Source organism: Rhinolophus ferrumequinum, chromosome 24 (assembly GCF_004115265.2).
Source record: "Rhinolophus ferrumequinum isolate MPI-CBG mRhiFer1 chromosome 24, mRhiFer1_v1.p, whole genome shotgun sequence".
Lineage (NCBI taxonomy): Eukaryota > Metazoa > Chordata > Mammalia > Chiroptera > Rhinolophidae > Rhinolophus > Rhinolophus ferrumequinum.
In genome coordinates, this window is record NC_046307.1 from 34,243,555 (window position 1) to 34,259,726 (window position 16,172).

Genomic DNA, 16,172 nt, shown 5'->3' on the forward strand with positions numbered 1-16,172 from the left:
CCTTGGGTAAGTGACTTAACCTTTCTAGTCCTCAGTTTCTTCATCTGTAAAATGTTTATAATAATAGTACCTCAAATTCTTGTTTGAAGGACAAAATTAATTAATATATGCATATGGGAAGTACTTGAACAATGCCTAGGATATTGTAAGCATTTGGTAAAAGTCAGTCATTGTTATTCCTTAAACAAATACGTTTTCATTCAGGCAGCATGCAAGGTACCTGGGGTTCTTTGCTAGGGGCCAAATGGAATTTTCATGGTCGAGTCTGTCACTGTGTCACTCATTTTCAGCACGATGCTCTTTTCCATCCTCTTGTATAGTTATATTTCAAATATAATTTAAAAATATGTTTTCAGCAATTTTTTTTCTGATTCCCTGCTCATTGGCACTCAATCTCTCTGTCTCTTTTCTCTAAGAGTCTTTCATGCCATGCTAGGAGGGTGTGTGCTCTTGGTGAGCAGCCTGGGAGGAAAACAAACCTAGTAATGTAGAAAACTAAGGCTAAGAGGAAAAAATAACAGCGATGTAGCCATAACCAAATGTTTTTTCATCTTGAAAGTGCTTTGAAAACATTAACTAATTAATTAATCAAAAAGAATTTCTACCAATCAGTGAAAATGCTCTTTACAATGTATTAAGCCTCTTGAAAGGTATTCTTTATTCAGCGGTGTTTTTAGTCCTCAGCGAGTCTTTAGTTTCTTTTTTTGGAGGCATTTCAGGAGATTTTTCTGGAATCTTTACACACTCCTCTCACTCTGTGCATCCAGCAAGTACACACACACACACACACACACACACACACACACACACATACTGTTCTTTTGAGATAAGGCCCCTTGACATTAAATGCATTAAAATACTATATAAGATTCTCTAATCTACTGTGCTTATCAGCTTTTTATTGACCCGCCAGAAAAATTAAGACCAAAAAAAAATCCCTGTTGAGTCTCAAGTATCAATGTCAACTGTTATATTTATGTACTTTCCTGTCTCCTCTACTGGCCTGGAAGTCCCTGAAGAGCTGGGGCTTTATTGTCATGTCCTTAAAGCCTAGCTACGCAGAGAGCCTCCCCAACATTAGCCCCATTCTCTAGTCTACAAAATGTAACTTTATGTCTTTGTGATTTAGCAGGAGAGTAGTAATAATAATCTTGTGTCCATTAATTCAACAACTATTGAGCACCCGCCATTCATTTATGTATATATTCCTATAGCGTACACTTTATTCAGTGCAAGTCTTTGTGTGAATCACAGTGATGGATTCAAAGACGATCCAGGCAGGGTTATTGCATTCAAAGAGTTTGTGGTCCAGGGGGATGGAGAAGGCAAGAACATAACTTTAACATTGGGGAGACATGATGCACACCTATAATAAGTCACCTTCAGAGGAAGGGGAGAGGATTCCCGGCTGGTCCAGGAGGGCTTTTGGAAGGAGATGGCAACTGAGTGGGGTATTGAAGAGGAACTGGCTTGTGAAATGATGAGGGAGGAGGTGTTGCTCCAGATAGAGCAAAAATAATGGGGGAAAGCCATGAATACAGGAAAGTCTGGTTGTATGGGAATCATGGATTTTGACTAGAGCCTAGAGGGAGGAAGAAGGCTGGAGGACATAATCTAGGAAATGAGGACTGGCCTTGTGTTTGAGAAATGCATGTCATGTGTAGCTCGGCACTGGGTCCCCACCAGTAACAGACATCACTAATCAATCTCAGCACTCAGAACTATGCATCACATGGATCTGACCTCCAAACCCCTCTTTGGACACCACTTCCAGGCAGACGCTACTAATCAGAGGCATGGAAACGCATCAGTTAAGGAGAAGAAAAGCACATGCGACTCCTGAGCCACACATGGAGAGCCTTAAGTGACGGGCTGAGGACACTCAGCTTTATTTTTCTGGCATAAGGTAGTAATCCAGCAGGGATTCACAGTCAACATCATAAACATCAATTGCTGGTCTACAATATGAGTGTCATAATCTGAAGACACCCGGAAGCTCTGTTAAAATGTGGATATTTGCAGGCTTACCTGTATGTTATATTAAGCCTTTCAAATATTTGATGTAAAATTTAAATTTTATCTCCATTGTGCTCTGGCTATCAGTTTCTATTTCTTACGATTATTAATTTCTAGCAATAACACTTTACCTCCTGTTTTCTAATCCCCTACAGGCTTGTAAATTTAGACCTATTAGAATAGTGTGTATAAGTAAAGCATGTCGGCTCTGAGCAACTGTAGAGGGGTTTTCAGAATTTAAAGGTAGGTACTGTTACATCTATGTGAGCTGCTCAACGTCATTTCTTTTCTCTGACTGATTTCTGGAAAGATGAATGATTACCATTCAAGATGCAATCTCTCCCCTTAAGTTACAGAACCGAGATTATCATCAGTTATCCTTTTCGATACAATATATCCCATCCTATGCAAAAATGCATGCTGGCACGCGGGAGAACCACATGGCACCTGAGGAGCATATGTTGAAGGGTGTTTTCTGACCTCCCTTAAAAGCAGGAAATTACAGCGCCTACAGAATCTTCAAAAAGAAGTTTACAGGCACTGGAAACAAACATGGAGAACTGCAGTGATTTGTAAAAGCTCACTTTGTCTCCACCTCTAAATTCTTTCATCCTTAGGAAAGTGAAAATCTTCCAGCTTATACCCTGTAAAGGATTTTAGGAAATTGAGGAGAGTATCTGTTGAGAAGGAATGATCTGGGAAACGGCTGACAACTACACCACAGTGCTAGTTCAAAGCAAAGGGAGGAAAGGCTCCTCACAGAAGACTCAGAAGCCTTTGCTCCACTGACACTCGTTTTGATTGGTCCCAGCCACCAAGCTCCACATACATCCGTTTTCTAATTGACCAAATAGACTGAATAATGCTATTTGAGAGAGACGAGGTAAACTAAGTCTCATTTTCTTGGAGGATCGCAATACACCTCTACATGAGGTATTGTTCACACCAAGTGCAAATAAGGTGCCACACTCACCCCACCTCCACCCCACGTCTGGCTCAGCGTACAAAGAGATGTCAGAAGTTCAAGCCAGCAAATGCAGCGTTTCCCACATGGGTTCTGGCATCTGACAGACCTGGACTTGCCCCCCAATTCAGTCGCTCAGAACTTCTGTGACTTTGCCATAAATGGTTTGCTCTTTCAGAGCTTCTGTTTCTTCATCTATAAAATGGGATCGTGACTGGACACTCTGCTCAGGGAGCTGCTGCAGGGAATAACTGGCAATCTACATCATAGTGCTCAGCACGAGCATTACCAGGTGGCTTCCCCGAAAGTTTATGGACTAGGTGCCCCAGCAGAGCGTCCGCTGACGTTTCAAGTTTTCAGCACGGTTTTCCTTGAAGATCGGTCTTCACGATTTTCTTAATGGGTTATTCTCATCACAAGCTAACAGAATCTGCTGCTCTCATGACAGAAAGCAACCTCACACATACATAGAAAGGGGTTATTTAGAGTCGCAGAGAGCTTTATGCTTTCTGACATGTTCTCTAGGGAATAAATTTATTCTTAGGTGGAAAGAAGAGGGGTTAATGTTTAACTTTTTCTTAGCAATCCCTCCCCACTTTATTTATAGTGTTTCAGTGTACAGCAAAACATTTGCAGGAGACAAATCCACAGTCAAAGGATGGTATGTACTTATAGCTGGATGTATATATCTATAGCTGTGAGGTATAGAAATAGATGAAAACAATTTGTGGATGCTTTTTGTGTGCACCCACAGAGAGGACAGAATGGGGAGATGAATACTGGAGACCGAGTAGGGGATGCATGGGGTCACGGTGTTTTTCTATATCTCAGCATCTCATTCTTACACACTAGCAAGAATTCTTACAGGCTAGGAATCTCTGCAAAGGGCTATGCTTCAATTTCCTGTTTCAAGGTAATACTCCAAAATGGAAAGGTGTTTAATAAAAGCTTCCTTCCTATTTGTAATCAAAGCCGCCCCTTGTCACTGAACGTTCCAGTAGTCTGCTAGCAGAACTATACAAAATGCAGTTTTTACTTTCCTGTGGTTTGTAGCCACTGCTGCTGCCGGAGATGAGCAGGGAGGTGGTGAAGCACTGGGTACTAGGTGAGGCCTAAAAAGGCAGAGGAAGAAGGGCCTGAAGAAGGCAGAATGCATGTGTATGTGTGTGTGTGTGTGTGTGTGTAAGACACAGAGAGAGACAGAGTGGAATATCTGCCAGGTACTATTGTATATAACAAAAACCAAAAGTTGACATATCACTTTTCCTCTGGAGTTTCTGGTCTAGTGGAATTCTTTTTATTGGGGAGCCTCAGTTTCCTCGTCTATAAAATGGGAATAGCAGCAGAATTGTTGTTAAGGTTAAAATGAGGCAAGCTCTCAGCAAGATATGTGGCACATGATGGGTACTCAGTAGTGGACCACTGGTATCCTATTGCATGCCTTTACAGTTTGTATGATATTGAACGATCTCTGTATTCCCTCATAACACCTTCCCCAGCAATCTTTTTCCTATGACGCATACCCATGTGATGTGATTGGCTTCTGGATAACGTGAGATTCATAGCAGCGCCTGAGGGCTAATAGTGTGAACTTGAGCACTAGACAGACCTGTGCTGGAGTCCTTCCCTGCCACTTTTGAGCAAGCTATTTACCTTCTCTCGGCATTATTTTGCTTAGCTGTAGATGGAGATAAAATAGTTCCTACTCTAAAAATCATTAGTTCTATTCCAGTAGTAGTTAGTGTGCATGTGTGTGCCTGCGCGCACGTGTGTGAGAGAGAGAGAGAGAAAGAGAGAGAAAGAACCAGTTAAGTTTAACATCTACTAGGTACTATGAGATTAATGGAAAATGAAAATAAACACATCCCTGTCCCCTTGGAGCTTACAGTCTAGAGGTCTTGTGCTTTAGAGAGATATATAGTAGCTAAATCATGGCACAAATGGAAAATTGGAACTACAACACATTTTAAAAAGAAAAGTAACAATGCCTTGAAAGCCTATAATAAGGAGTATTTGATTCAGCCAGATAGATCACAGATGGCTTCCTTGAAGAAGTGACCGGTACAGACAGCTAAAGGACAAGTAGGAGTTTGCTGGATGAATAGGGGAGAGAAATGCAATCCTAGTAGGCTGTCACCATCCACATCATAAGCATATGATTGGCACCTTCTTATTAGACTATAAACTCAGAGTACAGGGATGGCATCTTTGTCACCTTCTGTCACCTCTGAGATAGTACCCAGAAGCACAAAGTAAATGCTTAGTATAATAAATATGTGTTGAACGAGTGAATGTTAATAGGAAATCAATATGCGTTGTTGAATGAAATCAAAAATAACTGCTGTGCCCTCATCTCATGTCTTTATTCAGGATGCAATTAAGAAAGACACATAGTTTAGTAAAAACAACACGACTTTGGAGTCAAACAAACGATGCCCTCTTATTCTGGCTCTGTCCCCTTGGGGAAGTAACAGGACATCTCTGTTTCAGTTGTTCTCATGTGTAACATGGGAATAAGAATAGCTTCTTTACAACCGTAAGTATGCAACACCTAATAAAAACATGATGCAAAGTTCTAGTCAAGACCTGAGTATTACCATTATTATTAGTATTACAACATTGACACATTTCAGGCATGCTGTTTTTCAAAGATTTGTAGGTTGCTGAAGATAGGCCAGGGACACCTTAAGGGCCAGAGGGTATCAGCCAAACAGCCAGCACAGCTTTACCGTGCTGGAAAAGCCTAAGGTTCATCAATGCCCTGCATTTTTTTGTCTGGTGCGGAAGAGTCAGATGGCCAGATCTAGATTCCCGGATGCATTGGTTATAATTGACTGGCAGTTGGCAAAATAGTCGGGGGCCTCAATTTCCTTTTAGGGTTGATCATACAGTGTTTGGACAGGATAAAATCAGGCAATTCATGGGCATCATATAGCGTAGAGCCTGTACAGGGTAAGTAAGCAATAACGGTTAGCTGTTACTATTACCACCGCCAGGCCCTGCGGGATGTTCTGTCAAGTACCCTGTAACTGAATCAGCTTTCCTGGGCAGGGAATTGCTTCCTTTGGGATCGCCTTTACAGAAGGAAGAAAAGCAGCTCCTCTCTGAGTTCTGGAAGCCTAGTGTCCCCAGTACCGCATCCTCCGGGGCAGCTCCTGGGCCACCGAGTAGTCTCTCCATGAGGCAGGCCAGCGGGGGGGCTGAAGGTTCTGGTACCAACCTCTGCCTTCCCTCAGGAAGCCTTGGTCTCTGTGTTCCTAACCCTGGAAGGCGCGATCTGGGGTTCCTGCGGAGCACTGGGCACGCTCACGAGGCCAGGCAGGCTCAGGCAGCCCGCAGGACACGCCGACTCCCGTGCTTCCCTGTGCGCAGGGACCCGGGTGCAGCTGCAGGTTCAGTGGGTTTCACAGAGCTGAACGCCGAGTGCCTGCAGCCAGGAAACCGAGCCTCCCTTGGTCAGCCCGAAGCGGAACTGAACTGCACCGTTCGGGGTCTGCGCACTCAGTCTCCGGTCTTGGAAACGCCTGGTTGGGGTTTTCTCTGAAGACAACGGGGTGCATGTGCCCCTGTGGCCCCTCTTTCCCACTCGTGAACCCCTCCCGGGCCCCATACCCCGCAACCACAGCTGCTGCAGCCCCAGCGCCAGCCACCACCCAGCCCCGGCAGCCGCGGCCGGGGCGCGCGCTCAGGCCCGCGGATTGGCTCGCGCGCCCATTCAGGGCTTGTGCTGGCGGGCGGGCGGGCGGGCGGCTCTCCGCGTGTGTGTGTGTGTGTGTGCGTGTGTGTGTGTGTGTGCGCGCGCGCGCGCGCTCATGCGTGTGTGCATGTGTGTGTGCGCGTGTGTCTGTGCGGCGCGCGGGCGGGCGCCTGAGTGCGCGCGAGGGCTCGCGTGCGGGAGCCACTGGGTGTGCGTGCATGTGGTATGGGTTTAATTCCAGAGCAGGTTGCACATTGGTCCTGGGTGGCTCTCAGGCTCAGGTCGTGCTTGGGCGTCCTCCTCCTCCTAATCGTTTCCGAAGTAGCAGCAGCAGCCGCCGCACCAGCAGCAGCAGCCGCGGCCACACCGGCAGCTCAGCGGCAGCGCAGAGGCACAGCCCGCAGAACTGTGCAGAAGCGAGCACCGTTTGGGGAGTTCGGGGGGCGGGTAAGAGGGAGGAAGGGGAACGCCTGTCTTAGTCTGTGGGGTTATTTTCCCCTTCTTTCCCTCTCTCTCTTTCTTGAGGGTGTGTGTCGCCCCCTCGAAGTGAAGGAATTTTGCTCCAAAGCGAGCTGGGACCGAAGACTCTAGGCTAAGTTGTCTCTCTATGTAGATGGTGTCAGGGAGCGAAGCTACTGACCGAGCCGCTGGTAAATGTTTTTCACTTCTTATTCTTTAATGCTTAAGGCTTTTGTTTGTTTGTTTGTTTTTTTCCTTTTCTTTCTTCCTGTTTCCTTTCTGTTGCTCCTCATTCTGCACTCGCTCCTGAATCAGCTGCAGTTCCCTTTCTCTCTCTCCTTGCATTGTGCAGTTTGCAACTTGTTTCGTGGTTTTCTATGTATTTTTTTTCCCCTTCCTTCATCCTCAGATGAATGCTGGAACATTTAAATTCGGCACTTCGGGAGGTCGTCATTAGTTGCATGAGTTTTTTTTTGGGGGGAGGGGAAGATTGGTAGAGCAGACTGTTATTTCCCCGCAGAAGGACTGCCGGTTTCTCTCTAATGTACATCGCAATTATAGGGATTTTTTTTTTAGGGTGCATTTTAACATTGCATTGAAATTTAAGGTTATCATTCCACGGGATTACAATGCATTTTGATTCAGTTTTGACAGCATGACAGATGCCAGTGTTTCCAGAACTACTGTGTGATACATGCTGGCTAACATATTCAAAATTGGAGGACAAATCATTTGCATTCCAAAAGAGAATTTCTTTAAAATGCTGTTTTGCATCACACTGCTGCAGATTTGCAGAAGGCAATAATAGACACCACTACTCACAAACATACAACTGGGTTAGTGCATCCCATTCTATCCTGATCTCCAGTGATGGAGCTATTGCTAAATTTACTTAATAAATAAATTGAGGGCTGTGGAGCAGGAGAGGGGTTGCTGGTATTGTTTTACTCAAAATTGTGAGACATGAACAGCAATTTCCAACCCCAGACCAGCCCTCCCTTAGATCTGACTTGAAGTGGCACCTTGTCAGTTCGGGGGTGGGGAGGGAGCGCAGTTTCTGCTATACACATAGGATAAAATTATTTAAAATAGCCAGCATAATGCATGCAAATTGAACACTAACTCTTTTCTTAAAAATAGAACTGACTCTGTAACTCTTGCTTCCAGGATCTGTTTTAAATATTATTTAAAAATTAATATACGACAGTCCTGTAATGTATTCATATCATTAAGTTCTTTGGAGGGTTCTTAGCAGTTACCATGTTTCATTTGTTTTCCTCTTTCCCCCCTGAGTTTTCTGTTCCAGTTCAGTAGAAAACCTGAAGGGTCAGTAAGTAAAGGTAAATCAGCAGTTTAAAAAGAAAACGGTTTATAATTGTAAAATTTCTGCTAAGCCATGGGAAACTGAGCTGAAATAATGGCAGCTGAAGAGTAGGGAGGAAAGACTGGGGTAGAGCAGGTTGCAGTTTCAGTATGTGTAGCATCATTTTAAGGAGCTCTGAACTTGACTCAGGTGAGGATATCCTGTTCAGGGATCCTCTGAGGCACACACATTGCACAGAGGGAAAATATTGTTGTGGAAGGAAGCCTTCTTCAGCTGTGTGGTGGCCCTGTCATAGACCAGCAAGTTACCTGTGTGCAGGGAGCATGTGTGCAATAATACTGTTAAACTTTGTTTTAATGTAAACTTAGCTGGTATTGGAAGAACAGCATGAAACAGTACAGCCTGAAGGACTGAAGAAATACATACAAAATACACTGTCAATTAACTCAACTAGTCAGACCGTCTTTTCAATAGAAGAAAACTTACTCCGAGGTGCCATGTGCACTCACCTGTTCTGGGTCGCCTGTGTTGACAAAACCTTTTCTTGAAAGTGTGGATTGGATTCCTGAGATCCAAAGCTATTTCTTCTTTTGTAGGCTGCTGATAGTAATAAGGTGTTTTATTTAGAATGAAAGCTCAGCTTGCTCACGGGTCACTTGAGATGGCAATATTGCCATTTGAAAATATTTTCATGGACCCTTGCATTTGCCATTTTTATCAAGTTGGGATGTGGAGGGGGGCAGAAACCCAACTTCCATTTGTTAGTATCACAGTTGTCTTTGAGTGAAACATTTGCTGGATACTGAAAAAGAAAAGGATTTCTATGGTAAGCTACCATCCTTAGAACCCAAGTCTTCTAAAACATCCTGGTTTTCTTGTTCTAGGACCAAAATCAGAAAGCAATATCCCCCATGCTGAGCAGCTGCATTATTTCTCTGGAATATCCCAAAACAGATAATTGACCAGGCTAAGGACTCATTTTGTATGGCCCATGGGGCAAGAGTTCTCATTGGTATGTAATACTTCAGAGCGTGAATTTATTTATGAAACATCAGGATTATCTTCAGTTTCAGCATCTTCACTAGATGTGAAGACCAAGAGCCCATTGATTTAAAGAACATACTCTTTCCTGCTGAGGTTGGTTTTTACTCACCCACTCCTCTTTCTACCTCTAGTTTCCTGGCAACTTCTGAAAAGCTCTGAGAATTTGTGTTACAGTAGGAAACATATCTAGGTTTGGGGTGTAATGCCTGGTTAGATTACTGTTCAGTCATCTGGATTTGTAAATACTCTTACATGGGTCTGCATGGTATTGTGTTTGTGGCTTGTTGGTGGTTTTATTATTATTGTTCTATTATTATTACGTTTTCCACTAAATCTTAATGAAGCTAATTTTAACTTGCTGTGCCTGGTGTTGATCTCAGGTTAATGTATCGAAATAATATCATCCTCCTGCTAAGCTTGTTGATACATTAGGTAGTTTACTTTCAGTTGGCATTTGTGTTGAGTTGCAGCATTTCCAACAGCATGGGATCTGACAGGGTGGGAAGAGGTAACTTGGTTTTTTTCGGGGGAGGCCATATAGAAAGTGACTGTTGGTTCATAGAACGTGATAATCATATTTGCCCAAATTATCAGGGTTCCTATTTTCATTTTCATAAGAGTGGAGGTTTCTCTGCACTTATGAGGTGCTTATTATGCAAGAGCTACTGAATGTTTCTTAAAACTAATTGCTATTTCTTTTTTTTTCATTGTGTAATTGAAGGGAACTTTGAAATACTTGTGTGTTTCGAAGGAAAACCTGTACTGGCAAGCTTTCCCATTGTTTTCTATTCCGTGTGGTCTAATTTTGAGAAGTGATTTGTGGTGGAATATGGTCAAGGTCATTTCCAAGGACCTTTTCTTTCCTCCCCACTTAAGAACTCAAGCTTTAGCTGAAAGTCAGATTTAAAGAGGCAGAACTCATAGCACGCTACTACCTTAAACGGGGCTGTGTGAAAAGCTTATGTTTTTGTCTCTCATTACTCTGTGTGAAGCAACAGTTTTATTCTTTGAATTACTGGCTCACTGTAGTCCTGGTACACTCAGAGAGAGAAACCTGCCACTCTGCACGCATCGCACACGCAACAGATTTGCAACCGTCAGGGAAAATTGCAAGAACAGTTTTTTGGGGGGTGGGTGGGTGGGTGGATGTCTTTTGATATGTTCTTAATGGCAAGGGACATAGCAATATTTCATAAAATGTGTTATAGTTTCTAATTAGATGCTACCCCATTTAAAACTGTGTGAAACCAATAGTAATTCGTAAGAGTTTTGTATTGTAGCTTTGTCAAAGTATTCTTTGTACTCCTGGTTTCTCGTTTGATTTAGAAACAACATTCACATTCGGGACTTTGTAATATCAGTAACATATATATATATATTATTCTTTTGTTTTTTTTTTTTCTACCTAACAACGATAAACCACTACTTATCATACTTACTTCAGTAGTCGTAAGAGTGTCCTGCTCATATTTCCAAAAAGACTTCGTGAAGTTGAAGAAGTATAAAATCTTTTCTCTAAAATTCCTATTACTGCCCCAGTCTGCTTAATATAGTGCAGACTATAGTGTGATGTTGAACTTGAAACATTGCCGCCTTTTTGTGAATTCTTAAGGGCAAAAAAATGAAGCACCTTGAAAATTGTTTGCAAATAAAGTCCCTTCATTATTGTTAAAAGAGTTTAATTGGCCCACCTCTCCTAAGTACAGAATCACGAGCCTTTCAGACAAAAAGAAATATCGGGAAAAAGGTACAGTTATGTATGTGCTTTTCAGCCATAGTGTGGGTAAAAAGACAGCAGGTGTTTTAACTCTTTTTATGGAAGTTTAATATAATAGAAATGAAAATGAAATAATATAGAAATGCGTTAAACTCCCTTTTCCTTGGTAAAGACTTTTCTCCCGTGGACAATATGAATTGATCTTTGACGCTGATGGACTGATTGATTGATTGACATCTGATCATTATTGTGTGACTCCTGCCAGAATATTGGCGATGGGTGCTGAAGACCCCATGTCTGCCTTGGAAAAAATATGAGTGCATGGTTTGGAAGGAGACAGATGGTTTCTTTAAAAGTTTAGACTTCTCCGGCCTTGACTGTAATTCATTCAGAGGAGGCTTTGCTCTCCTTGATATTTGTTTAGATCACCTATGGAGACTCCCCAGCGTCCTCTGGCCTCTGAGCAGTTCTGCCACAGGTCATTGTGATATCAATATGATGCTAGATGTCTTAGCTTAGTTCTTCTTCTCATTGCACCTAGCTTGTGATTTTTGGAACGTGAGGCAGATCTATAAAAGTTGGAAACTCAGCTTTCTAAAAGACAGTCTATTTATTGTTCTGATGACTAAATTACTTAGCTACTTAGGCTTAAGCCTGTTAAATAGAGTACAAAATGTTGTATAATCCATTTCTGTCAGTATGACCTTAGTACAGTACTTATTGCTAAGTTATAGAAAAGGGAGTTGTGGACCCTGTCGAAGAGCAACTTATTTATGAATTTGGTTCAAAAGAATAAGTTATTTCCTTTGTTTTTTTAGGCTCCCCAATCTTCAGTTTGCCTATTAGGAAGCAAGGACTAAAGCTGGAGAATATAATTCATATGTTGAAGATAAAATTGATACTAACAATACCATAACCGATTTAAAATCTTTAGCGTGGACAATTTTATAGAGGATTCTTTTGGAGAAAGCTTATGTTTAAATGGCATTTTTATCATTGCTTAGAATTTAACTGATACTCAATGTTTTGACATTTATCCTACTTTAATTAGAGGAATAAGGGTATATATGGAAAAAAGAAATACATCATTAAATATAAATGATTTAGGTAAAGGTTAAAAAAAATCCCGTAATGTAAAATAACCGTTTCACAAAATTATATAAAACGTTTGCTATATTTGTAACGCATTAAGAGGAAGCATCACTTCAAAATTTCATTTTGAATGTTTGAAATAGTCATGTTAGGTTCTTAGGTTATTTCCAAGAATGAAATTGAACTATTAGAGAAGATAGCTATGCCATGCATGTGTCTAATTCAAACAGTAAATATCTACATAGCTAAAATCCTACTTATTATCAGAGAACTCATCGCAACAGACTTTTATGATTTGAACAGTGATAACGTTTCTAAACCATTTCAAATGTAAGAGTATATGGTTATATATACACATTTCAGTAGCTATTACTTAGAAGGAACACAGTCAAATTAGAGCTGCAGGAAAGTATATTTCTGGCTTTTATTTTTTTATTCCTTCAATGAGCAGTTTTTGGATTCCCAAGGCAGCCAGAAACTGTGCTCTGCTAAGAGCTAAATCTCAAGGGAAGAGTCATTTGACACCAAAAGGATGTCCAAGGAAGTAAATGGCAATAGGGGTGGGTATTTTTTCTAAAAAGCCAAGATAAAGCTTTCTTCTTTGCATCATTGGAGAGTATATTACAATGGTGATTGAATTTTATTTTATTTTTGGGTTTGCTCAGACAGTAATCATGTACATGTATCTGCCCATTCTCTGCCTTCTAGTATGCCCAATTTATTTCTATGCATGTTGTCTGGTGTGATGTGACACCTGGAAATGTAGACGTAAGTCAGAGTTTCGCATGACCTGCAGAAATTTAATGGGGGCTTGAGGGCAGACCAGGTGTGGGTTTGTGGGAAGAAGATGCCGACCAGGGGGAGATGTATTCTGTAGTGGGCCACCATTCCATTATGATAATAATCACGCCACTAGTTTTATTTTTAGCCTCGTCTAAACTTCTTGAGAAGACACAAACTGCTTCTCTCCATTTTAACCCTAAGAATAACAATATAATTATTACAAAAACATTTCACAGTGGTTAGGACTCTGTAATTTGTGTGACCCAGCATCTAATTTTTCTCCTCTCTAATCCTGTTTATATATCCCCACACATAATCAGACTCAGTCAGATGAAACCAATTACTAAGGGGAAAAATCAAATTTATTTATTATATTTATTGGATATGTCTGTTGCTTAATTATCCATTGGCAAATATACATGTGGCTACAGAGAAGGCGGTGGATGAGTGCGGAAAAATGATCAATCATCACATCTCACAGTCCAGAGGAGGCTGCCAAGAAACAAGGAAAAAAAATCCTTTCTCATTGCTATCAATGTGGGGAGCTAAAAACTGAAAAGCAAGCATTACCCCCAAAATGTGTTTGGTTTCACCTAGGAATATTTGGAAAGACTTGGGAGTTACATGATCAGACTTTCCTAACTACTTGATGTAATTTTAGGAAGAAATGTAAGGAGTTCTGTATACTTGGAAACAAATAATGATTTCGATGTTCAAAGTTGTGTGTTGGAAAACTAACTCAAGTTTTCCTGCAAAGCGATGACCAAGCCCACTCTTTGGCTGTGTGTCGGACTGTGGGAAGGAAGCAGGGGAGGCCTTGTGGGGAGGGGTGGGGTTGGGTGGGTGTTAAGGGGAAGGTGATCTGCAATGTACTGTTTGCAAAGTTATTGATCATTACATGTAACTCTAATGAGTAAATGCTAACAGTATGGCTAAAGCAGTGAATTAAATAGATTTTGTGTTTGTCCTTTGAAGGTAAAAACATCCACAGACGTATTTTTGGTCTCATGTGGATTTGTTTAAAAAAAACAAAACCAAAAAAAAAAAAAACTTGTCTCAGTCAAATGGCGCGCTCTCTCTCTCTCTCTCTCTCTCTCTCTCTCTCTCTCTCTCTCTCTCTCCCCCTCCCTCCCTCCCTCCCTCCCTCCCTCTCTCCCTTCCTCCCTCCTTCCCTCTCTCCTTTTTACTCCACTTTCAGTTTAATGGGATTGTACCAGAGCATGGCCTATGTCGTACATGTTTTCTCCACTTGCTCTCATCAGACATTTCTGGAAATTTATCACTGTGGAAGTTGCTTTTCAAAACACTAAGTGAAGTAACCACCATTTCAAGTACACGTGGAAAGACTAAGTTGTTAACAGAAGCATAGTCTTATTTATGTAATTCTTCAATTCCAGGGACCACTAAATTTTTATAAATCTGTCCTATTCATACCCCCAAGGTAGACCGGGTATATGAGCTTTCGGGAGGAAAACAAAGCACTTTTGAACTTGAGGCTTTGAAGATTGTCTAAAAGGAAACAATGAAATTATGTTTTAAGAAATGCAGCACACCATTAATGCATCATTTAGAGAAGACAATGGGAAATTATGATTTCTTACTAATTACCATTAATTTGGGGATGGTACTATTGAAGAGAATATTTAAGCATTGTAGAGAATGCTTTTGTTATGTTTAGATGCAAAGAAATAAAATGACAACACAAATCTTACCAGTCAGATTGCAGAGGTGGTTTTATACCTGTTGCCTTAGCAAGAAAATATTAGAGATGAGCTAAATTTTGCATTTATACTAATCTGTATTTTAAAAGTGATTCTGTAATAACATAATAGAATAATAATTGTATTGCAGAATAAAAGTTGCCTTCAGCCGGATTCACTGTAGTAGCCAAACAATAAATAGAGAGCCTGAACTCTACTTACTACAACAGTGATTTTTCACTAGCTATTCCCTAAGGCCACTCTAGGTATGAGGGGCACCAGTTATTTTTATATGATTTGTGTATGTTCCCATAGATTGTGAAGTCTATTCCTGGTCAATTTTCAAGTTAAAATTGTGTTACGGCTACCCTGAAGGTTGTCATTCCTTGGTTTTTCTCTTGTCAGTCAATTCATAAGTGTTTATTAAGCCCCCATGGGTTGTACACAGAGTTGCACACTGTGTGTGTGTGTGTGTGTGTGTGTGTGTGTGTGTGTGTGTGTGCGTGCGTATGATTGGTCTCTGGTCTAGAACCTGTATCCTATAGGCAAAAGTACTATTATAAGAGTGTGTTTGTGTATAAAATAATATTTTAGTTATAGAACTTAGTAGTAGTTTTTTTCTTTATTTTTCTTTAGTTTGTTTTTGTTTTTGTTTTGTTTTAATAGCTTTGATCTGGAACTCCAAGTGTATTACGATAAGAAAAGTATAGCTTCAGATTAGGTCAGGGTTGTTTCCTTCCTTCTTTCCTTCCTCCCTTCCTCCCTCCCTCTCTTTCTTTCTTTCTTAAATTCTAGTACCTAATAACAGACATGTTTAAGTAAAGGCAGAGGGTGAGTATTAAACAGTGGATCCTTGCCAAGAGACATCATATCCTCATTGACACCTAGGTGTTGGAGTAAGGACAAATTCTGAGCTGGTCACTTTTAGGATGTGCCTGTTACCTGTGTAAATTCAATCAGTGAATGCATAAATGACGCTATGCCCCAAAGCTGTCAATTTGCATTTTTCATGACCAATGAATCAATTTATGATTCACCTTCTTTTTAATGAAGGGATTTTGAAAAATGATAGGAATTAGGAAGGAAAGAAAATTGTCAAGAACTCCCAATATGCCTTAGATGAAAAATGTTCTGGAAAGGGACATTTCCCCTGTTGAACTTGAAAGCATTTGGTGAATATGTAGGTTCAGGGACTTACTTTTCAAAACGTATTCACGCTCTTAAATTCATCTTTTATCAGTCATTTGTGGGAAAGGTAATATTCTTGACAAGTACCAGGTGAATAACTCTGGGATAGGAGGAGGGCACAGAGACACTGGCCCTTTCCAGAACCCCACGTCATAGCTTCCTGGTCTTCCAGCAATCAGCTGTGGTTT

General features: G+C 41.1%; 1 protein-coding gene across 1 annotated transcript in view; it reads left to right on the top strand.

The window, feature by feature from the left end:
- Positions 1–6,953: 6,953 nt before the first annotated feature.
- Positions 6,954–16,172, top strand: part of TENM2 (teneurin transmembrane protein 2) — a 1,147,948-nt gene continuing 1,138,729 nt past the window's right edge. Inside the window, exon 1 of the mRNA XM_033096732.1 lies at positions 6,954–7,124. The gene's annotated coding sequence lies outside the window, so the exon portion shown is untranslated. The remainder of the gene's footprint in view (positions 7,125–16,172) is intronic.